The sequence below is a fragment of the Notolepis coatsorum genome, assembly GCF_963971535.1.
Source record: "Notolepis coatsorum genome assembly, chromosome: 12".
In the NCBI taxonomy this organism is placed as follows: Eukaryota; Metazoa; Chordata; class Actinopteri; order Aulopiformes; family Paralepididae; genus Notolepis; species Notolepis coatsorum.
The window spans coordinates 63,028,299-63,055,017 of NC_140176.1; positions in this window are offsets into that span (position 1 = coordinate 63,028,299).

Genomic DNA, 26,719 nt, shown 5'->3' on the forward strand with positions numbered 1-26,719 from the left:
TTCCATCAGGGTCCACCATTTTCAATTCATCATATGACACACACGACATACAGATAGACAGTACTGCTACATCTATACATTTATGACGTACCAGATTTTCAAATACAGTACTGTTTGTGATACTAAAAAAAATCCAGAAAAATAGTGTATATACATTTGACATAGAAACTGTGCATTGGGGGAGGTTGGGTAGGTGGGGTGGGGCTGTACATTGGAGGTGGGGGGGGGAGTGGGTTGGGTAGGGGGGGGACACACTGTACATTGGAATACTGACCTACATTTGACATAGAAACTGTACATTGGAGGAGGTTGGGTAGGTGGGGTGGGGTTGGGTGGGGCTGTACATTGGAGGTGGGGGGGGGGGGGGGGGGTTGGGTACATTGGAATACTGACAAAGCCATGCTTGGTCTTTATTGTACAACTGGGTTAGGACATTTGTAGGGGCCAGTTTTGAATTGCAGTCTCCCGTAGGTGTTCTTTGAGAGTGTTTTCGTGCAGGGAGGAGTCGGACTGTGATCGCAGACGTTACTGTAGCCTTTAGTAGGCCTTGTGTTGTCTATGTATGTATGTGACAAATAAACCTCTTGAATCCTGTCATATATTCAATCAGTTTCAATAACTACAGAACACATAATAGACAATTAACTCACTTGTTGATGTAGTTGTGGTCCGGCCGTCTGCACAGCACATTCCATGATAAAAAAAGTATCCATTTAGTTAGATAGATGATAGATCCAACACTGTCTACAGTATCTCGTGATATCTCTCACACTCCTGTTCTGATACGACCGCAGCAGGGGCCGGCACGGTCACCGGGCAGCAGCACCAGCAGCAGGTGTAACGTGTCGCCTGTAGATGATCCCGCCTCCTGCTGCTCTGTCAAGTCCATTGACTGCTTCACTTTCATCGTGAAACCAAAATTGGTTAGGCTTACTTGTTGCATTTTTCGTTTAGACATTATCCATTCCTGAATGACCTTATTTACCTGTCAAAACTATCACTGTCAACAAGTCACAGGTTACAACGTGCGGGTCAAGTTTGATTTGTGCCGTGCGTGCAGGCTGCAGCGCCGCCGCGCTCCGAATGGTAATTGCAAGAATAGCATGCATGTTGCCATAATACGTGTGTGAATTAGTGCGCAAATCATTAATGATACATCCAAAATAGCATATGTTTATTATTATACACGATGATGATACAGAAAATTACAGAAAAATTAGAAATGCATGGCAAAAGTAGCATTTATTTTCAGTATATTAGAGACCCCCCAAAAAATCACAAATCATGTTTTCAGGGGAGCTGATGTCTGATCTAGGGGAGCTATAGCTCACCCAGCTCCCCCGTGGATCGCACCCTGTGTACATGGGTACATTGGTCGTGTAGTGTATCTTGTAGACCAGGCCCATTGCAAGTTGCTGTACTCTGTCGTCTACTCTAAGCCATCCTAGGTTGGCAAAGTGTGCAGGGGTGAGGTGGGTTCTAGGAGTCAGGTCAAGCAGTAGTCTGACTAGTTTGTTTTGAGATGTTTGTAATTTGGTTTTTACTGCCTTTGAGGTGCTTTGGTACCATGAGGTGCAAGCATAGTCATAGTACCCTTGAATGAGTGCTCCTGCCAGAGTCTTCAGGGTATTCTTGTTTACCAGGGAGGAGATCCGGTACAAGAATCGAGTTCGTTGATTGACTTTTTTTATTACATTGGATGCCATTTTGTCACAGGAAAGATTAGCCTCTAGGATGGAACCCAGGTAGGTAATTTCATCTTTCCTTGTGACAATATTGTCACCCACTGTAACTGAGAAGCCGTCGGTCTTGCTGAGTTTGTTATTTGAACCGAAGAGAATGGACTCTGTTTTGCCCATGTGTAATGATAGTTTGTTGTCGGCGAGCCATATGCAGATTTTGCCTAGTTCCGAGCTGAGGGTTTTTTCAACCTGTAACTTGTTCTTGTCAGAGACCAGCAGGGCTGAGTCGTCCGCAAACAGTAACAAGTTGCAGTCACAAGCTGACGACATGTCATTTGCATAAATTAGGAACAGTAGTGGTCCTAGTATGCTTCCTTGTGGAACACCACAGTTCACTGTGAGGGGGGGGGATAGGGTACCGTTTACCTCCACCATCTGTTCTCTCCCCTCCAGGTAGGATTGTATCCAGCTCACTGATAAACTATCAAAACCAATTGCTTTTAGCTTGTCAATCAGAATGGTGTGATTGACAGTGTCGAAGGCCTTTTGTAGGTCTTGCATGACCATGCCGCAGTATTTGCCCGCGTCCACCTCTTGCTTGATGTGGTCGTTCAAATAGAGAAGGCATGTGTCAGTGGAGTGGGATGTTCTGAAGCCAGATTGGAATTCGTAGATTAGATTTTTATCCGTAAGATACTTTTCGACCTGTTCGTATACTATTTTTTCCATGACTTTCGAGATGGATGTAAGGATAGAAACAGGGCGGTAGTTGCCTGGGTCTAATTTGCTGCCCTTTTTGCGCAGGGGTGTTACTCTCGCTATTTTGAAGTCCTTGGAGACGTGTCCCTGTTTTATGGAGAGGTTTATTATGTGTGTGATGACTGGGGTGATGGCGGCTGCTGAGTCTCTAAGGAATTTGGAGGGGATGTTGTCATGGCCAGTGGCCTTGTTCGGTTGGAGGGCGCTCAGTTTATTGAGTACCTCATCTGTAGTTACCATTTCCAGTTTGAAATCGTCTTTGTGGACGCCTAGGTTCTTGTAGTATGCTACTATGTGTTCTACCCCATACTGCCCTGAGTGGGAGGGTAGTTTGTTTACCAGTGTTGTGGCTATGTTTGTGAAGAAAGTGTTTAAGTAATTGGCTACATCCAGTTTGTCTGTGATGAGCGTGTTGTCCGTCTTTATGTTTATGTTTGAGAACCTGGTTTTAAGTTTTTTACTGCAGCCTAGTTGATTATTGAGTAATTTCCAAAGTTCACATGGTTTATTTTTGTTTTCCTCAGTTTTGTCATTGATGAAATTTTTTTTTGCAGTTTTTATCATGGAGTTTACGTCATTTCTTAGTCTGTTTCTTTCTAGTTTGAGTTCAGTCACGTGGGCTTGGAGTTCACTGCTCGTGCTTTTGGTAAGCTTTGACTGACTTTTACGAAATTCAGAGCATTTTTTGTCTCTGGCTTTCATAGCGGTCAGTATTTCAGTGTGCATCCACGGCTCAGCGCGATTTTTTACCCTGGTGGTTCTTAGAGGGGCCATGTTGTTTAGTATTGTTGAGAATTTGGTTTTGAAGCCAAGCCAGGTTTCTTCAACCAGTGTACCATTGAGTTCATCTGACCAGTCCAGGCTCTTCAGTTCAAGGTTAAAGGCCTCGCTAGAGTAGGTTTTGAGGTCTCTAGATGTGACTGTTTTGTGACAGCCAGCCTTTTGCTTTAGCTTTTTGCGGGTACAGAATATCATATAATGATCACTTAACCCGCATGCTATAACCCCTTTATTGGAGATCATGGACTTGTCGGAGGTCAGGATGAGGTCAATGGTAATCTGAGTTGATTCACACACCCTTGTGGGTTGGGTGATTAGCTGGCTGAGGCCGTGCAGATCACAAAGCCTACTGAAGGCCTTGAAGACGGGTGCTGCTTTACGTAGCATGTCCGTGTTCCAGTCCCCAATAAGGATTTTTTCTACGCCCTCCACCCCAGTTAAGCATCCATCAAGTGAGTCATAGAAGCCACTGTGTTCTGGTGGTCTATAGATTGTGCCTATTAGTACTGATTTATTTTGCCCTTTCAAATAAGATTTCAATCCATACAGTTTCAATCTCGTCATGGTTAAGGTCAGTACGGTTGCTGAATTTGGTATCTTTGTGTATATACACACAGACACCACTTCCATACTGGTTCCTATCCCTCCTGACGATTGAATAGTCCTCGATTTCTATCTCTGGATCCTGAACAGATGAGTCAAGTTTTGTTTCTGTGAAACATAATATATTAGCCTTACCGTTTAAAAACAAATGTCTGATTTCAGCCAGTTTGGGTTTCAAGCTGTTTATGTTTAAGTGAAATATGTGAAGTCCATTTGAGTTTGTTATTTCATTAATGTCATCAAGTTCAAAGTGATTTTCCACTGTGGTGTGTGGTTGATCTTGTGGCGGTAGGTGGGGAGGGGGGGATAGGGTCCTGTGTTCATTGATGTTAGGAGGGGGGGTGGGGATGATCTTTTGTCCTCTGCTGGTGTCTTTGGTCGGTGTGAAAGCCCGCAACATGGGGGGGGGGGGCTGGTTGCTGTCCTCAGATGTGTCTGGAGGCCCTCTGTTGTGGGGGAGGGGGGGTGGGTCAGCCCTATGTGCTGGCCCGGTTAGTCTAGCTGTCCTGGCGGGGCTAACCGAGTCAACCGGCGGGTCCCTGGTGCTCACGTCCCGCGCTGATATGAGTCCCCTGATTGCAAGCTCTCTCCCTCTTGCCTCTGACCTCACCCTGGGACCAGCACCCCAAACTACCATTCTACATTATCACATGACCTCACCCTGGGACCAGCACCCCAAACTACCAATGGAACACGGCAACTAGTAGCACCGGCAGTCTCAAATAATATACACAGTATATAATTATATTAGTGCTGTCAATCTATTAAAATATTTAATCTGATTCATCGCATGATTGTCCATAGTTAACTCGCGATTAATCGCAAATTAATTGCATTTTTTTTTATAAATTTTTTTATCTACCTTAAACGGATCTTTTTCAAGTTCCAAGTTGTAATACTCTTATCAACATGAGAGTCAACAAATGCTTGCTTTATGCAGCCATTTAACACAAAAGGAATTTGCAGCAAATTCAAAACAGTGATGCACAAAATAACTTAAAAGAAAATAATAATTTAAAACAATGAATAAAGTGTGCATGAAATAATAGGGGAAAGTAAACATTAGGAACTTGTTACATTCACCCACACAAGGGCTGAGGACACACCCCCGCCCCCCCTCTCTCCTGCACACTCTCTCTCTCTCTCTCTCTCCCTCTCTCTCTCTCTCTCTCTCTCTCTCTCTCTCTCTCTCTCTCTCTCTCTCTCTCTCTCTCTCTCTCTCTCTCTCTCTCTCTCTATATCACACACACACACACACACACACACACACACACACACACACACACACACACACACACACACACACACACACACACACACACACACAAATCAAATCAAATTAATATCAAATCAAATGTATTTGTAAGGCCCGACAACACACGTTAAAGTCCCCATGGGCCGTACAAGTCTTCTTTAAACAAGTCAAGAAGAAACATAACAATAAGTCAAGAACAGAACAAGAACACCATAAGGTCCAACAAATTTAAAATAAATGTAAATAAATGAAAGAATGCAAGCACTCCCAGACATACCCCACGCGAAGGTAAGGAAAAACTCACTAAAACCTAACAATAGGGAAAAAATGCTCCACAGGCAGTGTGGAGGAGAGAAACCTTAAAAGGGCCATTCAAGGGGGGCTCTCCCTTCTTAGATGTCTAGTAGTGTTGCAGACTAACAGTTGGTAAGCGTGCACTCAAGTGTGTAGTGAAACACAGATGAGTGCATGCAATAGCAACTGAACATTTTGAAAGATTAAAGATAGAGCTGATAGCAACTGAACAACTGTGGTGATGTCATAATAGAACATTCTAGATGACATATTGATTATAGCTGAATCACTGGTGGTTCTCCTGTAAAGAAATATGGTTTAAAGGGCAAATTCACCTAATAAGGTGTGCATGAAACACACACACACACACACACACACACACACACACACACACACACACACACACACACACACACACACACACACACACACACACACACACACACACACACACACACACACACAGACACACACACACACACACACACACACACTTTGAGTCAGAAACAAACAGTATCAATGAGAGTATCAATAATACACCTGAGTGAAGTCTAGTAAAAACAAATTAAATAAATAAATAAAAAAAGTTTGAAGCTATGTATTCATCGAACATTTTATATCATTCTATGGATGGACATAATTCATGTTTGAGTGTTTTTTTATTTGTATCTTTATTTGATGGTATACTGTGTTCATTTAATCGTTGATTCTTCACAAAAAGTCTAGTGGGAAAGTTTCCCCTATATGCACCCAAGACCACACACATACACACATACACACATACATGCAGGCATGGGCACATACGCACACACAATACCTCAAAGACCCACCTGACACAATAAAGAAGAAGACTGCTGAGAAAATGTAATCGGCAGCGCCAGATTAGGTCCCAGGAATCCCTGATCTGTTTTTTGTCCTCGATTGCATTACATTTTGTCAGGTGGACAAAGTTGTCAATCAAGCTGGCAAACCTATTTTAAGTCGTCAATAGGACAGAAGATAGAGTGTTCATTCCCTCAATAGAGGCTGAGAGATTAAAGCAGGCAGAGCAGAGAGGAGGTAATTTTCCGGGGTGATGTATTGACAGTAAGACTCGATCATCTCCTACGTTGTATTTCAGATCTGCTCCGTCAGACAGCCAGCCTGTGAGACACACACCATGACCACCAGGCATATATAGTTTTATTGGAAGAGGTTTATCAAAAATGATTTGGGTTTCACTTTACATGTAACCTGATAAATCTCCTTGTTCATAGCGATGGGGTAGTGGTGATGGTTGGTGGCGGCTCTCTCTCTCTCTCTCTCTCTCTCTCTCTCTCTCTCTCTCTCTCTCTCTCTCTCTCTCTCTCTCTCTACCCCCCTCGATCAAAACAGGGGAGTGCGTTCATGTGGCATTCCTGCTCTGAGATCTCTGATAGCTAATTGCACATGAGCAATAGATGATTCTCAGGGGTGGGGGCAGCAGATGTGCACTGCGGCCAGGGGCGCTTTGAGTTTTTGAGTTTGCATTGCAGAGGGGGGCTTAGATGCCCATTGGCAACTCAAGCTTACTCACTGCAGGTGGTGAAAGTCGTGGGAGTCCAAAGGTCTTCGTGTGTGTGTGTGTGTCTGTGTGTGTGCATGCATATGTAAGTGTGTGTGCATGCATGTGTATGCACATGTCTGTGTGTGTGTGTGTGTGTGTGTGTGTGTGTGTGTGTGTGTGTGTGTGTGTGTGTGTGTGTGTGTGTGTGTGTGTGTGTGTGTGTGTGTGTGTGTGTGTGTGTGTGTGTGTGTGTGTGTGTGTGTGTGTGTGTGTGTGTGTGTGTGTGTGTGTGTGTGTGTGTGTGTGTGTGTGTGGCGGTGGGCAGATAAAGATTCATATTGAATTGTTTTTGTACCTTTGGGTTTTAAATGCAACTCTGACTAAAGGCTTGCTGAGTATAATTATTATTATTAAAAAAAACTATGTATAGACTCATACAAACATAATCCCTCTCAATCAACACTCATGACCCACTGGAAGTGTGTAGACCTCCCGTGGGAAGCGGGACTGCCATTCCGTGTCTCCTTCCTGGTTTTATTCCCAAGGCTTAAACCAGTCATCATCCTCCTATAGCAGTACTTGGAGAGGCAGCATAAGGAGGGGAGAGGGGCAGGCATACAGCAAAACCAATCCAATAACACACAGCCAATAAAGCCTGCTACCCCTTCCCCAATAGTTCAAGTTCATTGTCAAGGCCGCCTCTCATCTAGCAATCACAGTCAATGTCAATGAGGCCTGGCGCAAAATGACCGTTCACACAGTACTGGAAGGAATCTATCAACCCGTGACATAATCACCACATTGTTTTGGTCTGACATGCTGGTGCTCTAGTGGCTGAAACTACTCAGTATACCTATACATCACTCACTGGTTGGCGTGGGTTAAATAAACAATGTCAATGGCCAGTCTGGCAGTCCACCAGCTTGACTGATTTTAACAAATTAATTGCCAAACCCGAGATAAGTCGGCTAACTCGACATGCGTTGTCTGCCAGAGGTTTTGGTCGTTTATTCTTTTATTCGATATTTTTATTCATTATTCATCCAGGGACTTTGGTGTTACCATAGAGAATGAGTCTGAGATCGCCAAAGTGCAATACCGGCCGCATCTAGCTAGACGGTGGTATCGAGCACCCTTTGTAACCTTGTATCTTGGCCTGTGTAATGGCCAAATGTCTCCGGGCTCACTTTTCTTTGTTGGGTGAGCGGAGCAGTTATAACGATCGGATTCAGAAGAGTCAAATGCTCCCGATGCATGATGTGTGGTGGATTATGTTGGTGACACGATCGACACCAATACTAGGACTCGTGATCAGATAATTGGGGTACATCCTAGTGAAGGTAAGGGCTATATGATATCAATCCTGCGTTGATCCACCTCAATCGCAACGTGTACTGTATGTGTAACGTTACTCCACAACGTATGCCGTTGGTGACGATCAAAGCATCAAAAAACTACCCCCTCCTCCTTTCATGCATTCATGATGAAACATAATACCTATGACATAGATTTGATTTGGGAATAGTAGCGTGTACAGGCAAGAAAAGGCAACGTTTATAGTAGAATTGACGTATAAGGCTATTACTCAGCCTTTCAGGAATTACCCCAGACCACGCTATAACTATACTTATATTCACCACGGTATAACACGGGAACGTATGGATGGAAAAATTATCTCTTTTTTGCATCTTGACCGGAAGAAAGTCACTGTCAAATGACCATATCCATGGCTATAATATAGAATATAGTTATAGCTCTACAAACAAGGTGATGCACTCCTATCTTTTAAAGCGTGGCATTGCTATGACGGGCCCCGTCTAATAGCTGGCAGTCAATGATTTAAAGGTGCTGTAAGTGGTATTTCTTTGTTTGTTAGTGTGTTCTAAGATAATAGCTCTACACTCCGACAGCCATCATATAGACTATAGTGTCTGGTCAGTAACATGGGTCTCCCAGTTCCTCCGCTCTGCAGTAAACAGATAATACAATTTCTGGTATCCCATTCCCACTTTATCCAATCAGGGATAAAGTCCACACTGCAAAAATGGACTGACAAAAATAAGAAATGAAAAAGGTTTTAATGAAATGTGTCCTTGAAACAAGGCAAATACAAGTAGTAGAAGTAAATGTTAGGAATCGGTTTACAGGTAGGCTCAAATGCACAACACGGGAGACAGAGGAAAGTTCAACCCCAAAGGGCGTTTAATAATACGTTACAGAAACGATAACGCACTCCAGTGCGGTGTGTCTGTGTGTGTGTCTTGAGCCTGGTGGGGGGTATCCGTGACCAGGGGGAAGCAGTGGGTTGAAGCTGTTGGAATAACAGAGAGAGAGACGGGGTAAGTTTTCCATGTTGAAACGAGGGGAAGCACACAGGGAAAAACACGAGGTAAAAACATGGGGAAAACATAAGACGTCAAAAATCATGGAACGGGTGGAGACATGAAAAAACTAAGGCTGTCAATCGATTAAAATATTTAATCTGATTAATCGCATGATTGTCCATAGTTAACTCGCAAATTGCAAATTTGCATCAAATTCAAAACAGAGTGATGCACAAAATAACTTAAAAGTAAATAATAATTTAAAACAATGAATAAAGTGTGCATGAAATAATAGGGGCAAGAAAATGTTAGGAAATTCTTACATTCACCCACACAAGGGCTGAGGACTCACCCCCCCCCCCCCTATCTCTCTCACACACACTCTCCCAGCTCTCTTTCTCTCTTGCCCCTTCCTTATAGAATAGAATAGAATAGAAATACTTTTATTATCCCGAGGGAAATTTGACACTGCAGATCGCTCAACATTAAACATTTAGACAGAACAGGTCATGAATAAGAATAACAAAACAAATCAAATTGCCTAAGATAAGAGTAGAATAAAATAGAATACAAATGGAATAAAATATACAGTAAATAAATCCAGTAAAAATATACTGAGGTCTACAGTAGGTGTAGTATTGCACAGTGCTGTTTCAAAAGTAAGAGTCCAGGAAGATGGTAACTGTCACTCTGTGCTCAGTGATGCAGTGAGGCACAGTGATGCATTGTATAGTCTGATAGCTGTTGGAATGAAGGACTTCCTGTGCCGTTCAGTGCTGCATTTAGGTAGTGTGAGCCTAGCACTGAACATGCTCCTCCTGTCAGCCAAGTCTATGTGTAGTGGGTTGGAGGGGTTTTCCCTGATAGCCTGGAGCTTAGCAAGGCTCCTCCTCTCCGCCACCCTCGCTAGGGAGTCCAGCTCCACCCCAACCACGCTACTGGCCTTCCTGACCAACTTATCCAGCCTGTTTGTGTCCCCTGCTCTCAGTCCGCTGCCCCAGCAGGTCACAGCGTACAAGAAGGCGCCCGCCACCACCGACTCATAGAACATCCTCAACATCCTTGTACAGACATTGAAGGATCTCAGCCTTCTGAGGAAGTAGAGTCGGCTCTGGCCCTTCCTGTACAGTGCCTCTGCATGTTTTGACCCATTCAGTTTGTTGTCGATGTGCACAGCGAGGTATTTATACTCCTCAACCATGTCCACATCGACTCCCCTGATGGAAACGGGGGTCACAGGTGCACTCCTCCTCCTCCCCAGCTCAACCACCAGTTCCCTGGTCTTCGCCACATTTAGCTGCAGGTGTTTTTTTATCGCACCATGTGACGAAGTCCACTACCAGTTCCCGGTATACCCTCTTGTCACCGTCCTTTATACATCCCACTATCGCAGAGTCATCAGAACTTCCGAAGGTGGCAGGACTCTGACCGATAGTAGAAGTCGTTGGTGTAGACGGTGAAGAGGAAGGGAGAGAGGACTGTCCCCTGCGGGGCCCCGGTGTTGCTGACTAGTCTGTCTGACACACAGCTCCGTAGGCGCACGTAATGTGGTCTGCCCGTCAGATAGTCAACAACCCAGGACACCAGGGGGGCCTCTACCTGCATCGCCTCCAACTTCTCACCCAGCAGCCCAGGCCTTATGGTATCAAAAGCACTGGAGAAGTCAAAGAACATGACTCTCACAGTGCCCCCCGGCTTGTCTAGGTGAGTGTAGGCTCGGTTCAGCAGGTAGATGACAGCATCCTCTACCCCCAGTCGGGGCTGGTAGGCGAACTGGAGTGGGGTTTGATCACCAGGCGAAGTTGCTCTAGGACTAACCTCTCCATGGTCTTCATTATATGAGAGGTTAGAGCCACCGGCCTGTAGTCCTTGGACGTGCTGGGACGCGGGCACTTAGGGACAGGGACCAGACTAGCCGGGGCCGCTGTATCAAACCTATTGTAAAACAGGTTCAGCTCATTAGCCCGGTCTACATCTCCATCCACTCCCAGTCCCCCCCCTTCTCTCTCTCTCTCTCTCTCTCTCTCTCTCTCTCTCTCTCTCTCTCTCTCTCTCTCTCTCTCTCTCTCTCTCTCTCTCTCTCTCTCTCTCTCTCTCTCTCACACACACACAAACACACTTTGAGTCAGAAACAAACATATTATCAATGAGAGTATCAATAATACACATGAGTGATGTCTAGAAAAAAAAAGTAAAGAAAAAAGAAATATATATATATTTTAAACTCTTGCTAATAATAACTCTTGTTAATAACGCATTAACTTTGACAGCCTTAGAAGATCTGATGCTGATGTATGGAGATCCTGGTCTTCTTGTAGGTGGTGAGGTGATTAGACGGCAGGTAGGGAGTCTCCATCCATCAGCGTGATGATTATCAGCTGTGCCTTTTGCACACCCGTAGACCGCAAGTGCAGGGAGTGGATGGGACAGACACAGGGTTAGAAACAGACATGGGGGTTTGTGAGGGAGAGGATTGTGCAGGTGAAACCGTAACAGTAAAAGATTATATCTAGGGTTCTCTCTCCTGATTGGATAAAGTGGGAACAGGATACCAGAAGATTCATTTTGGGTTTACTGCAGAGCGGAGGAACTGGGAGACCCATGTTACTGACCAAACACTCTGTATCAGTGATGGCTGTCAGAATGTAGAGCTATTCAACACTTATTTCAACAGAAAAACACCTACAGCTCCTTTAATATTGGATGTGACCAACAACTGCAATGTGACAGACATTTATTAATATTGTAAACAAGTTCAGAAAGTTTATATGCAAGGCAAGATGAGCAAATAGCCTTGCTTATAGCCAAGAGGCTGATTATACATCTGCTGACGTACCTAAGAATAATTTTCTCACTTACGTCTCAATATAAAATTAAATGTATTTGTAAAGCCCAAAATCACATGGTAATTCCCCCATGGGCTGTACAAGTATTCTTTAAACAAGTCAAGAAGAAACATCACAATAAATCAAGAACAAAAATCCACCACAAAATCCAAATATGCAACACTCCTGTTAGGATTGGGGTGACGAGGGAAGGAGAGGAGAACCCAATATGCGGACAGGAATAGAAGGAGGAGGCGGAGACGGAAGTTTGCTCTTCTCAATCACACTGTTCTATTTATTTAAGAACCACGAGATCAAGGATACTGTACAAGCACAAAACAAAAGCGAAAGGCGCAGCCGAGCTGGCACTGAGAAAACACAAACTGGTTACACGAAAAACAAAGTGCACAAAACGGAATACTAACAACACTTACTTTGACTCAAAACAACAAAAGGGCAAGGACGACGAAAGCAGTGACACGACAGGTACAGGGGTTACGGAAGTATGACGCCACAAGGAAGTGAGGACAGACCCACACTTAAATACAAGGACTAATTATAATTAGCAACACATGGCAAGCCAGTCCAAAACACAGAATCAAATAAACACCAACCTAGACACAAAAAGCAATATCACACACAACAACCAGACAGGAGGACAACATTTAAACAAGGGAAGGAAGAGCCCAGGACAACATAAACGAGGAAATCAAATCAATTACATTTAACCAACACAAAATAATGGCCTGCACCATCTGGCGGTGCCTGCTAGATGGCGGCAGGAGACTACTGTTCACATTGTCCTCACAGCCTCAGGCAGAGCTCAGCCTGGGACCGTCCGTGACACACTCCCAGACATTCCCCAATGAAGATAAGAAAAATCTCACAAAAAACCTAGCAATGGGAAAAAAGCACCACAGGCGATGTGGAGGAGAGAAACCTCAGATCGGCTGTTCAAAGGGGGATCCCCCAACTTGGATGTCGGTGATAATATGGTGTTGCTATGGATTATCGATGGGTGGAGAATAAAACAGGCGAATAGTTGGTATATATATATATATATATATATATATATAGAGCTAAGAACAACAACAACAAAAGAAAAAGCATAGGGAAACAAGCGCTGGTATGAAAATAAGAGGAGTCGAATTCCGATTTGACTGCCGTGAAGCAGACACTCTAACGGTAAATGCTGCAGTGACGCGCCCCGTGAAGGAGAAAGCGGACGCGATTGAGAATAAAAAGTTCGACAATCCCATGGATTCCAACGTTCCTACGACCTCATCCGAGACAGACATGGAGAATACTTCACCCGATTTCAAAACGCTGACCACTCTGATAAAGATCTTAACCAACAACGTTGATAAAGTTGATGCCAAGGCTGGTAATATAGCTGACAGAGCGGATAGGGCTGTTGAGAGAGCCGAAGCTAATGCTATCGCATTTAAGTTAGCTATAGAGGCTAAACTTGAAGACATCAGGGCAGAGGCTGTAGTACAAACCGATCGCATAACGGCAGTTGCAAATACTGTGAACGAATACTCACTGAAACAAGAGGAGAAGAATAAGGATCTATATGAGAATATCGCCGAAGTATCGAAGGAGATGCAAGTGGGGGACAAACAGCTTTGGCAGATGATACATGACAACAACGAGAAAAACACGGTCAGATTGCTCGAAATCGAACGTCACGCCCGCAGATTTAACATCCATATAGTGGGTTTGGATGAATCAGTCAAATGCACAGATGCCTCGTTTGCTGCAGTGCTAGTCGAAATTCTAGGTCCTGAAATCCTACCTACAGAACCGATAGTGGAGAAACGCTACAGAATAGGCACCGTAAACTACAACAACAACAAAGAAAGAGTGATCATTGCTAGCCTACGTGAAACTGAAACAAGAGACACGATCATCAGGGAAGCACACAAGAAATGGGGAAAACTGATATATAAAGGGAAAAAAGTGTGGTTCTATGAGGACATGTGCAAGGAAGCCATAACTCTACGGGGCCGCTACAAGGATGTGGTACATCAGCTCTATGAGAAAGGTCTCCACCCCATCCTACGTTATCAAGCTATTCTTTCCATTGTGGAGGGAGATGGAAAAAGATTTGTGATACGTTTGCTTGAGGCGGCAGAAGATTACATGAAGAATACAAAAAGTGGATGACAAGATTCATCTTTTTTGGATAACTTTGCAATCGCACGGACATCAAAAACGGCATCATACAAGCTTTTGACAACATAGAGGTATAAGTAATTTAATATAAAACGCTAAACACTATATATAGATTCATGGTAATATGCAGGTCATGATTTGATACCGACTTTTTTGGAACATTCTAGAATTTTCTATTTTCTTTTTTTACTTGAAGGCTATGAGTCATAATGGAATATACTGGAATACACTGGATTGATATTGTTCTATGACACAAGGTATGTACTGGAACATTACAACAACAATCTGCAAGTCATGATCGGCTGACAGCATTCTGGAATACAATGCCTTTTTCAATGATGGCCCTGGAAAATAACAACGATATGAGACTTGGTCATGAAATAGATGTGAAGAACAGCGACCACCATAACAGATTAATGATCGCTCTTGACGGGGGACGATCTGCATACAAGTATTTAAAAGCCTCCTTGTTATCTAGATGTGTAATCATGCAAAGTTATTTAAAAAAAATAAAAATAAAAAATGTAAGTAGTTATTCCCTGATTTTATGGGTTTCGATAATCTAATTCTAAACATCGTTCTTTCTTTTTCTTTTTATTTCTGAAATGTTCTAACCAATACATGTTAAAAAAAAATAAGAAAAAAGAGGTTTAATTGAGGTATATTTTTCATTTTGTTTAATTACATTAACGGGAGAGTGGCTTGGCCACAGGTGACATTCTATTAAATTAGAATTAAAAGTTTAGATTCTATGGTATACATAGGAAAGTTTAGGATAAATTGCTCATTCTGGGCTGACCGGAGGTGCAGGATAGGATGGAGTTGTACGCGAAGGAGGTATCAAATAGGTACCTTGTACGGCTCTTTAAGGGAGGGGGGATCAGGGGTTTATTTATATGTATGTTTTTATGCTCGGCTCTCAACGGGACCTCAATAGTAGGATGTATATCCATTGTGAATTCGCACTCCAGAAGCATTACCAACAACTACAAAACAACATGTATAGATTATGGCTAGTTTGAATATAATGATCTGGAATACTGGGGGAATAAATAATCAACATAAACGCAAAAGCGTGCTCACACTGATGAAAAATAAACAGGTTGACGTGGCTCTTCTAAGCGAAACGCACATTTTAGTGGAAGACAAAGCTACGTTAACGGACAACATATACAATAACATTAGTCACTCTTCCTTTGGAACGAGAACCCGTGGAGTTGCTATAGTCGTGAAACGGAAGTTGAATATTGAATTGAAGGGAGTATGGTCTGATGCAGATGGTCGGATAACCATAGCTAAAATTGTATACAGGAATAGGAAAATAGCGTTGGTTGCGGTATATGCCCCAAATTTGTACGAAGCTGATTTCTACACTACACTTACCAGAACAATGTTAAACCTTCCTGAATACTCATTTATAATTGGTGCAGATTTTAATGCCATTTGGGATCCTGGGATGGATAAATCTTATCCCACCTTTTCCAACGAACAGAAAAATTCATCTAATGCGTTAAAGGATTGGTCGAAGAATACAGGTGTAAATGATCTATGGCGATCACTCAACCCCACGACCCGGAAGTACTCTTGTCGATCTGCAAGACATAACATACTTTCCAGAATAGATTATGTTTTTGCATCCCCGAGACTATTTGATAACTACGACGTGGAAATGGTACCCAATGCCCCATTTAACATGTGTTCATACAAAAATTCATCACCACGGTCAATCAGATCACTGTTATTTACTCCTAAAAGGATCATTTGGTATACTGTCATCCCGAGCCCCAAGATGGCGATTTAACTCGATATTGCTGAATAACAAGGAATTCAATACACAACTCAAAGAAGCTCTTTCTGTATTCCTACTGGAGAATGCGAAATCGGTACAGGACGCCAGAATATTATGGATGTCGGTAAAGGGATTGATCAAGGATTTTACCGGGTACTTTTCCTCCAAAATACGCAAGAATCGTTGCTCAAAACTGGCAGAGCTGGAAACGCTTTACTCTACGTTATTTTCTTCTTTACAATACAACTACTCGGTTCGACTGGAAACTCAAATTAATGTTGCGTCACGTAACCCGGACCATCAACAAATTAATCTTAACTATATTCATAGGACATACCTGACTCCTATAAGATTGAACAAAATGGGACTTAAACAAGACTCCAGATGCTCCTTATGTACAAATGGGGACAAGGGTACATTTATGCACATGTACTGGGATTGCCCACCAGTTAAGATATTCTGGAAAGAAGTGTCCCAGCAATTATCAAATTTCTTAATTCTGAATATACCTGTACACCCCTCTGTATTGCTGTTGAATGATGTTTTTGAGTTTGCAGTCCCTATACAGCTAAAGAGATTAGTTTTATCTGGTATCACAGCGGCTAAAAAGCTGATAGCATCACAATGGTTTCAACCGGGAAAAATGTGTCGGAAGGTTTGAATTCTTACATATCTCGATGTGATTTATTTAGAAATATCTACAGCAAGAATTTTAGTTGTCAGTGAATCCAAAATTGCAATGTGGTTAGAAGTGGTGGAGAGAATAAAAGCTAGCATATGAATTGTAGTGCCTGGTTAGGAGCGAATGATAATGGATGGATTATCCAAGTGGGGGTCCGGGGGTGGGGGAGCGAGCGAGAGCATATGTGTGTAGGGTATTAGATAGCAAGTATTAGGTGTATATCTCGTATAATACATTTATATAAATGGTGATTTCATTGGATGTGTACTGTTAATTAACACTTTGATCGCCATGGTTAAATTCATAATTTACCATCCCTAGCCAGCTCTATTTGTCTATGGAGAAGTTCCCCTTCTTTGCAGGGCTATAACTTTTTAAATTCTATTGCTAAATTGACATTATTATGGCCCATTCAATGTCCTATATCCATTGTTCAGGGTGTAGAAACGTTATACTTTTTCATTCACATATTCATACTAAAATATGGTCTAAAGTATAAGTATGTTTTTATCGTTTTCTGCAGCTTTCTCCAGAACTTGATTTATAGCCCCAAATGCATTATATTGATGATCAAATACAGTTTGGTAGCGATCGGTGCCAGATGAAAAATTTCAACTGGAGGTACTTCTAGAAGTTACTATGTATCATCTGATATTGACCGGATGGGCGGGGGGCCGTTTAAAATTCCGTGGGCAACGTTATATCATTCGTCTAGTGTGGGTCATATGGTCATCAGAGCAGTTTATATGGAACACGTTAGAAAATAACGCTGGATCTTACCATATCTTCCTCGCGCCGTTGGGCGATCAGCTTGGAGTAGACAGTTTTCGATTATGGGATGTTGATATAGATGAACCATTTCCAGGTTGTATAATACTATATACGTCCAAATAACGTTGTTTATTGAGTTAGGGCGAGCGATTGATTATCCAGTGTGTTGAGATGGAGTCCGGCTAACGATCGCGAGTGCCCGGACGAAATATGGATGAGCACTTCCTGTTTGGCGCGTCACGTCCTGTCTGCCGATCCGCCACCAGATGGCGCTCTTGAACCGTTAGACAGTTGAGTGGAGCTCACCAGTACATATCATGTCTCCGGAGGAGAAATATCATTTCGATCACAGATTTTTTAAATATTGATATCAAAGACGAGTTACGGCGTCTTCGGCAGAATGAGCATGGCGAGCAAAGACGAGTTACGGCGTTCCCGGCGATTAAAGTGTTAATGCTTGTATATCTAATTTTATGTTGTTATGTTTATGTTTATGTGTATGTTTAAAAAATTATAAAAAAAAAGAAAATATAAAAAAAAATATATGTGGCAGTGCTGTCTGTCTGTGTGTCATGTATGTCATATATGTTGTGATGGATTGAAGGTGGGGGACCCTGATGTGGGCGGGACGGGGGTCTTTCTCTGGTCTGCATCCCCTTAACAATTGTATGTATTGAGCTGTACTGTGCTGTGCCCATTCTGCAATCTGTTGATAAACTTTTCAATCAATCAATCAATCAATCAAACAGAGCTCAGAACCCTCTAGGGTCAGAGTCTACAGTGACCATCTGTCTCTCAAAGTGTGTACAAAAGAAAATAGTGCACCCGGCTGTCTTGATTGATTGATTGATTGATTGAAGGTTGTGTTGGCAGGTTGCAGAATGGGTACAATGCAGTTGCAGACCAGAGAGATACTTTCGTCTTGTTTGCATCGGGGTCCCCCATTTTCAATTGGTCATAATGTGACATACATGACATGCAGATGGGCAGTACTGCTACATCTATACATTTATGACATACCAGAAAAAAAAGAAAAAAAAATAATAAAAAAGGAGTCATATTCCATTTGGATGAATGTATGCATGTATGTATTCGGCTTGTATCCATTTGAAGTATGGGGGCGACATAGAGAAGATTGCACCACCTTGGCCATCACCATGAGACATCCACCACCTTGGCCATCACCACAAGACATCCACTCATAGAGAGACAGGGAGACAGGGACAGGGGTTAGAGAGTTCCTGTGTTTGTAGTCGGTGGACATAGGAGCAATAAATACATGTAATAAAAAGCATATATGAATAGAATAGAAGTACTTAGGCCAGCAATGAAGTAGAACTGGCATGGTTTAGACGTTGTAGGTCAAACAGAAGACGGTATGAAGCTGATCCATGACCTCAGTGGTGCTCATAACTAATATGGGGTAAAACAGTCACTGCAATCTGTATAATGACATACTAACACTCGAGTCAATGACTCAGAGAGACAGGGAGACAGGGAGAGGGGTTAGAGAGTTCCCATGTTTGCAGTGGGCAGACATAGGAGCAATAGATACATGTAATAAGCATATAATTGCATACATAGTAGCAATAGAATCAAAGTATATAAGAAAATGATGAAATATATGACCTTGAAATCACACATCTCCCCGGCAAGAGAATATTGCCATTTTCCATCAGGTCAATACCAACTCCACGCAGTGGTCAGTCTAAAGAGAAGAATTAGTGATGTACCATTACTAATGGAAACGTACATCGAGACCGATTGCAGAAACCCTCTTAGAGTGGTCAAAGACACTTAGCAGGGAGGGGTTAACAGGGGTAAGAGGCTTCTTCGGCATGAATATTCTATCAAAACCGTTGGGGGAACCTCGCCTCCTACTGATCACACGCTTTTAAATAACAGAAAAATTGCAAGCTGAGCATGTTGAGTCAAAGGGGGCTATAATCTATTATGCCATACCGATAGGTGAACAAAAGTATCAGTACTGTACTACATTACTGTCTCAGTGCTCTACAATTTAATGATCATGTCAGCATTTTTGTTCAAAGGCCCTCACTTGTGATCAGATAAGCCTCCCGTTTCCCCATCCTTATTTGAATTCCCTTGAACTGGAAAATGGATCTTCCCTCGTCTATTGAGCAAGTGAAACAAGATCCAAGAAGCACTTTTTGAAGGAAATTCTTGATTAAAAAAACATATAAGAATGTGCCGTTCCACTGAGATTCATAGAACTATGTGGTTTTGATTTGGAAGCAGAATGTACAGGGTGACTTCACAGTCATTCTGTATAGTATATGTTTTTATCTTTACAAGGATGATATTGATTGTCTGTCTGTCTGTCTGTCTGTCTGTCTGTCTGTCTGTCTGTCTGTCTGTCTGTCTGTCTGTCTGTCTGTCTGTCTGTCTGTCTGTCTGTCTGTCTGTCTGTCTGTCTGTCTGTCTGTCTGTCTGTCTGTCTGTCTGTCTGTCTGTCTGTCTGTCTGTCTGTCTGTCTGTCTGTCTGTCTGTCTGTCTGTCTGTCTGTCTGTCTGTCTGTCTGTCTGTCTGTCTGTCTGTCTGTCTGTCTGTCTGTCTGTCTGTCTGTCTGTCTGTCTGTCTGTCTGTCTGTCTGTCTGTCTGTCTGTCTGTCTGTCTGTCTGTCTGTCTGTCTGTCTGTCTGTCTGTCTGTCTGTCTGTCTGTCTGTCTGTCTGTCTGTCTGTCTGTCTGTCTGTCTGTCTGTCTGTCTGTCTGTCTGTCTGTCTGTCTGTCTGTCTGTCTGTCTGTCTGTCTGTCTGTCTGTCTGTCTGTCTGTCTGTCTGTCTGTCTGTCTGTCTGTCTGTCTGTCTGTCTGTCTGTCTGTCTGTCTGTCTGTCTGTCTGTCTGTCTGTCTGTCTGTCTGTCTGTCTGTCTGTCTGTCTGTCTGTCTGTCTGTCTGTCTGTCTGTCTGTCTGTCTGTCTGTCTGTCTGTCTGTCTGTCTGTCTGTCTGTCTGTCTGTCTGTCTGTCTGTCTGTCTGTCTGTCTGTCTGTCTGTCTGTCTGTCTGTCTGTCTGTCTGTCTGTCTGTCTGTCTGTCTGTCTGTCTGTCTGTCTGTGTGTGTGTGTGTGTGTGTGTGTGTGTGTGTGTGTGTGTGTGTGTGTGTGTGTGTGTGTGTGTGTGTGTGTGTGTATTGTTGGGTTTCAGTGCATGACTCCTATCATGGCTTAGATGATGTCTTGGCATGATTCACTAATAGGGAGGGAGAGAGAGAGAGAGAGAGAGAGAGAGAGAGAGAGAGAGAGAGAGAGAGAGAGAGAGAGAGAGAGAGAGAGAGAGAGAGAGAGAGAGAGAGAGAGAGAGAGAGAGAGAGAGAGAGAGAGAGAGAGAGAGACAAAAACAAGCATGCCAAAGTACAGACAGAGGAAGCTGTGGAATCCCTACCTCAAAAGAGGAGGCTCAATAAGCGAATCCGGCTCCCCCAGTCAATCACCTAGGATTAGCTCCAAAAGAATATTTATTGCTTATAAACAAAATGCCTCGAACGCCATGTCGCCAGTTTTGATCAGCAACACATTAGACGCACTGCCCCTTTATCTCCCCCCTTTATCTCCCCGCTGCGGTGACCTTGAGTGTTGTGCCAATTAAACTACCAACACTCCCGACAAGTATCCACCTCAGCCCCGGGGAGCTGATGCCCAACGATAATGAATCAATTGTTGCCGTTAGCCCTGATCCAAAGGCGTGATAGCTCGGCCTGAGCCCACCCCCCCCCCCCGAGGAATCCTGAGCCCTGGAGGGAGCGACTGCAGGTTAGAGGGGGAGGCTAAACTAGCACAGAGGGTGGTCTCTGTCAACGTACAGTATATTACTTACTAGGCTATATCCGTCTTAATGTCTGGATCATTTAGAGTTTTTAGCTCTTGTAATGGAGTGAGGAATATAATAGTAGACCTAGTGCTTGTAAACATATATTTCATTTCTTAGAGGTGCTATCGATTTATTGAGATTTATTAATCTTATTTTATTTTTTATTTTTTTATAATACATCCACAGAGCTTTTAGAAGAGTGCAGAATAAAACTATTGCTTTTCCCCCCAAAACATGTTGATTAATGAATTTATCCTTAAAGGGGAACTATTTTACTATTTCTTTCACTATTTGGGCACTTTTACACAATTCCTGTGAGTATATGGAACACCTCTGTAATTTTTTTTTTTTTTTTAAGTCATTGTTTGTATTTCTAATCAAGTACTCAAAAACAGCATTTTTCTACCTCAAGATCTTAAGCCGTTTTGAGGCTGGGCTCCAACCACTGTGTGGCCTGGTGCCAACTGCCACATCAACTGCCACATTATTATGCAGCTGAGAAATCTCTGACATCACAGATATGCACATTTTCAGATGACTCAGTTCAGTGACGGTGAATATTGTGAGAGGAGAATTGGAAGAATGCGCCAATATGAGAATTAGAGACATAGATAATAAGTCCACATAGCTAGGAAACAATGCTAAACACTGAAAAAGGCCATTTATAATATAGTTCCCCTTTAAAAAGATTTTTGCGGGTCCAAAATGAATGTTGTTGTTTATATGTTGCATGTGTAGCCGGTTCTAGGCCTACTCCTCTATGTCGGTCGTGTATGTGAAGTGAAGACAGGCCGTGATCCATTTCAGCATTTATTTCTGTCAAGCAAACAGACAAGACAGTATTACTTCTTGTCCACTAGATGGCACCAACAGCTCACAGGCTCTTCAAACATCCAGTATAGACTGATATTTTGAATTGGACATTGGAATAACACATTATAATAAAACAATACAATCAAATAATACAAAATAAACAATAGGATTCATTAATTTACCTGTCAAGCAAACAGACAAGACAGTGTTACATCTTGTCCACTAGATGGCACCAACAGCTCACATCAGTCACATTTATCAGGTGCGGCCTGTACACCTCTCCTCGTCCATACTACAAGCCCATTTAACATGTGTTCATACAAAAATTCATCACCACGGTTAAATTTCTTTACAACAAGTGCACAACTGCTCATCATTAACACTTTGCCGCCCAACCACGAGTTAACTCGGGTTTTGGTGCCATGCGTTGAGGACCAGAGCCACAAGTTAACTTGTGGCAAGTTGTTATTGTATTATTTATTGTTGATTTACCCGCCTCCTTGAAATCGGCGACATGCAATACCGGCCAGATCCTCTTAGGGGTGCCATCGCTCCACTGCAGTATCATTCAGGGCGAATGGGAAAAAAATTCTTTTACTGTCTATGGGCGTTTCATATGAGCCTGGATCCCAAGCGAACATCCTCCATCTTTGATCACGGTTCGAAGCGCAGATTTCAGCCTGGAATAATGGGATTTATGATCAGCCAATGGACATATCAATCTACCAGATGCCGATGAATAATGGGGAAATGCTGCCGGCGATCACATGGGCTGACAGTAGGACACACTTCCCCCAAACTACAGCCGGATTGGACATTGTTGTAAAACGCAAGCGATCGATCAGTGAATGTGGCTACTTGAACGCACACTGTATTGCTAATCAATAATACTAATCGGCGTCCCCCGCCGCCCCCATTTCATCCATAGATGCTCTGTAATAGTCCGGATGCTAAGCAGTTTGTTTTATTTCATTTGTATATATACAACAGAAATGCCGTTCGATATAACGTGACTAGGGTGACCAGATGCAAAAAGTCCAAAAGCAGGACAACAGTAAGATTTTGGTGGGACAAAGTGGGACAGATAGATAGTGTAATTTTTTTTATTAGAATAACTCGTCTTCACCGAATAGATTAAGGTTAAATCAAAATAAATACAAATTAAATACAGAATTATATCTCTCCACATTCATCTTGGCACTGGCAGCCGGCTTGTTACCACCTAGGAATGTCTTGTGTTCGATATATTTTTTTTTGCTTCGAAAAGAGGGACATCCTCTCAATATGTGGGACGCGGTCTCAAATGGTGGGACAGTACAACCAAAAGGGGGACACCTGGTCACCCTAAGTTACGTGACTAGCCTTTAGCTCTATAAATAGCTTTCCAGAAAAAATACAAGACGAAAACTGCGATAAAGCTTATATTCACGACGCTATAAAATGACAAACAACCGATGGATTTTTTTTTTCTTTAAGCCATTATGAAGGCACGGTTTATGCACTCAAGTGACAATGAGAATGGACAGATAGCAATACTATAAAGTATATATATAGCTATCCAAAAGTACATCGGTTTGTTTACAAAGCGTGGTCCTCCAGCCACATATTAGATGGCTAGGGCCGGTCGTCAATGTGTTAACGTAGATATTATTATACACAACCGGTTCATTGCCCGAAACCTTATTTACAATATTTAGACCATCATACGTTCTTTTAGACCAGAAACATATTTACAGACACTGAGCATGTGAGGTTTTGTCCGCTCCCCACCCACTCGCTCCGTTCCTTTAAAGTACTTTGTTGATTAATTGCATTCCCCGCCACGCTCCGTTCCTTTAAGGTACTGTGAGGATTCTGTGATGATTGGTTCGTGGCCGAACGCACACTTCTAAGTCAAGTATCAATTACCATCACGCACCTGATGTGTGTTCTAATCAGCGCCCCAAGAGGCTTTATATACTCTGTGTTACAAAGGGTCAGATTAAACCGAATATATATATTTATTACTTGAGATATATTGTATAATATTTGTATATCGTCTGATATCCCTTGTATATTCTTTGTATATATACACGGAATATCCCTTTACCTAGGTACAGGCCAGACCATAATATTCGTTCTCCTATTGGACAGCGACCCCTAGGCGCCAACGGCCATACCCCCAATGGCAAGTTCAAAGCTACCGCTAAGACATGTCTCAACATGTCCAGGTTTGCGCAGTAATATGAGACAGAACTGAGGTTGGCACTAGATTATTCACCTTACGTATAAATACGTCGCAGGTGGATACAGAAGCACTTAGCCTAAAAGTGAGTTGACCCAAAACGTTGAAGCCTTCACCACGATACAACGTGCCGTGAAGTGGGCCCCTTTTGCCCCTAAATAGAGCCTTGAGAACCGCGTGCGAATTGATAGCTAAGTGTCAGAGTTTAACGCTGTATCGTCGAGTTCGACTTATTCTATTGTAAAGTAATAGTCTATTATTTATAGTGTATCGTGCGGCTACCGTTCTACAGTGATCAGCATTACCACCGGTTCGTCGTACTCTAGCTAGTGCACTTATCCAGGCTGGGCGGCCTAAACTCGTGCCGCCATCCGAGGAGTCCTAGACGAGAACCGTTGGATATGTACACCGGAGAACCTACACAGTAGGTGGTTTAATGATACCATACTCTCAATACAGTCAGGGAATTGTACCCCTCAGTTACAATTGGTCCTTCGAGCCGGATGAATATCAGTGTAATATCTAAATATAATATTGATATTAACCATGGCCAGCGGTGAACACTCCACACACGGCTCTCCTAAGCTAGAACGCCCGCAGCGCAGACGTCAGCCACCTCCTTACCTAGAGGACTACGCTGCCAGTCTAATACCTAGCTTTATACAGACGTTAAATGCGGGAAAAGCGGATAGTAAAAGCATGTCAAACCCTACCGACCAGGCGACCTTGCCAGTAGAGACCCTAGTGGGTTCTAACGTAACTGACCAAGCTCACGGGGGGGACCAGGAGGGACATGACATGACTATACCCCCCGACAACGTCAACGGGACGGTCCCCGGAGAGCTCCAGGATAAAGAAAGCGCTCCAGGGACAGAACCCGACCCACTACCAGAAGAGAAGCGCGCCCAGGAGATAGACCTCCTCGGGGCGCGCCAGGAGAACGGATCTCCAACGAGCACTGTCAGAAGCCGATCACCTCCATCAGTGTCTTCCCCCAGCGAGGCGGACAAGATGCTGGCGCAGGCATTCATCGCCACCCTGGCAGCCTCCACTGAACGCGATCGACTCCAAGCACAGACGCTTAGCAAGCGCGAACATTCTTCCATGGAACAAGAGCGCCTCCGGGCGCAACAGCTAAGTGAGCGCGAACACTCTACCATGGAAAGAGAACGCCTGCAGGCTCAACAACTGAGTGAGCGCGAACAATCTGCAGACCAAAGAGAGCGCCTTCACGCGCAACTCCAAGCGCAAGCCCTTAGTGAACGCGAACACTCTGCAACCCAGCGAGAGCGCTTCCAGGCGCAGCAAAGGAGTGAAGACGACCGCATACGCCTGGAGACCAGACGCCTCCAGACGGAAGAGAATATTGAAAGAGACCGCGCCGATGCCCAGCGCGCCGCCGCCGATGCACAGCGCGACGCCGCCAATGCACACCGCGACGCAGCCCAAGCCCAGCGAGAAGCAGAGCGCGACCTCGCTCACATCAAGCGCGAAGCAAGTTCAAGTTCAAGTTCAAGTTCTTTAATAGTTGTCATACAGAAGTACAGAATACTTTCATACAAAATGCTTCTTACTGTTACGCTCCAGAGACTGTGCTAGACAAGATAGTATCAAATAACATAATATAGCATGTAATTTAGAAGAAGAAAAATGAGGTCACAGTGTTCGGTATAGACATATGAACAATGTTCTGAGTTACCATATAATATACAATACTATGCAGTGTACTAATGTACAGTACTATCTAGTGCAAAGCAGAAATGGGATGAGGTACAATTTTAGGTACAATTTACAGTAAGGTGTACGAGTTGTAGTGCAATCCTTCATCAATAAATATAAAGTGTGGGGAGTGGGTGCTACAGTGTGTTTGTTTAAAGTGGGTGTGTGCTATAAAGTGTGTGGAGTGGGTGCTACAGTGTGTTTGTTTAAAGTGAGTGTGTGCGTGTGGATGTGTGTGCTATGTGCGTTTGGTGGTTGTTGTTGTGTAGTGTTCATTCATTGTTCGTTTAGCAGCCTGATGGCCTGGGGATAGAAGCTTCTTCTGAGTCTTTCTGTGCTCGCCTTGAGACTCCGGTATCGCTTGCCTGACCGCAGCAGTTCAAAGAGGCAGTTGTTCGGGTGACTGGAGTCTTTAATGATTATCTTAGCCTTGCCCTTGCAACGCTTGTTGTAAATGTTCTGGAGGGTGGGGAGCCCCCCTCCAATTGTGCGTTCGGCTGAACGTGTCACTCTTTGTAGTCTGCTTCGGTCTTGTGCAGTGCTATTTCCAAACCAGGAGGTGATGTTGCCGGTCAAGATGCTCTCTATTGTACATGAGTAGAAGTTCTTAAGGATCTTCTGACTGACTTGGAACTTCCTTAGGCGCCTGAGGAAGTAGAGGCGTTGTCG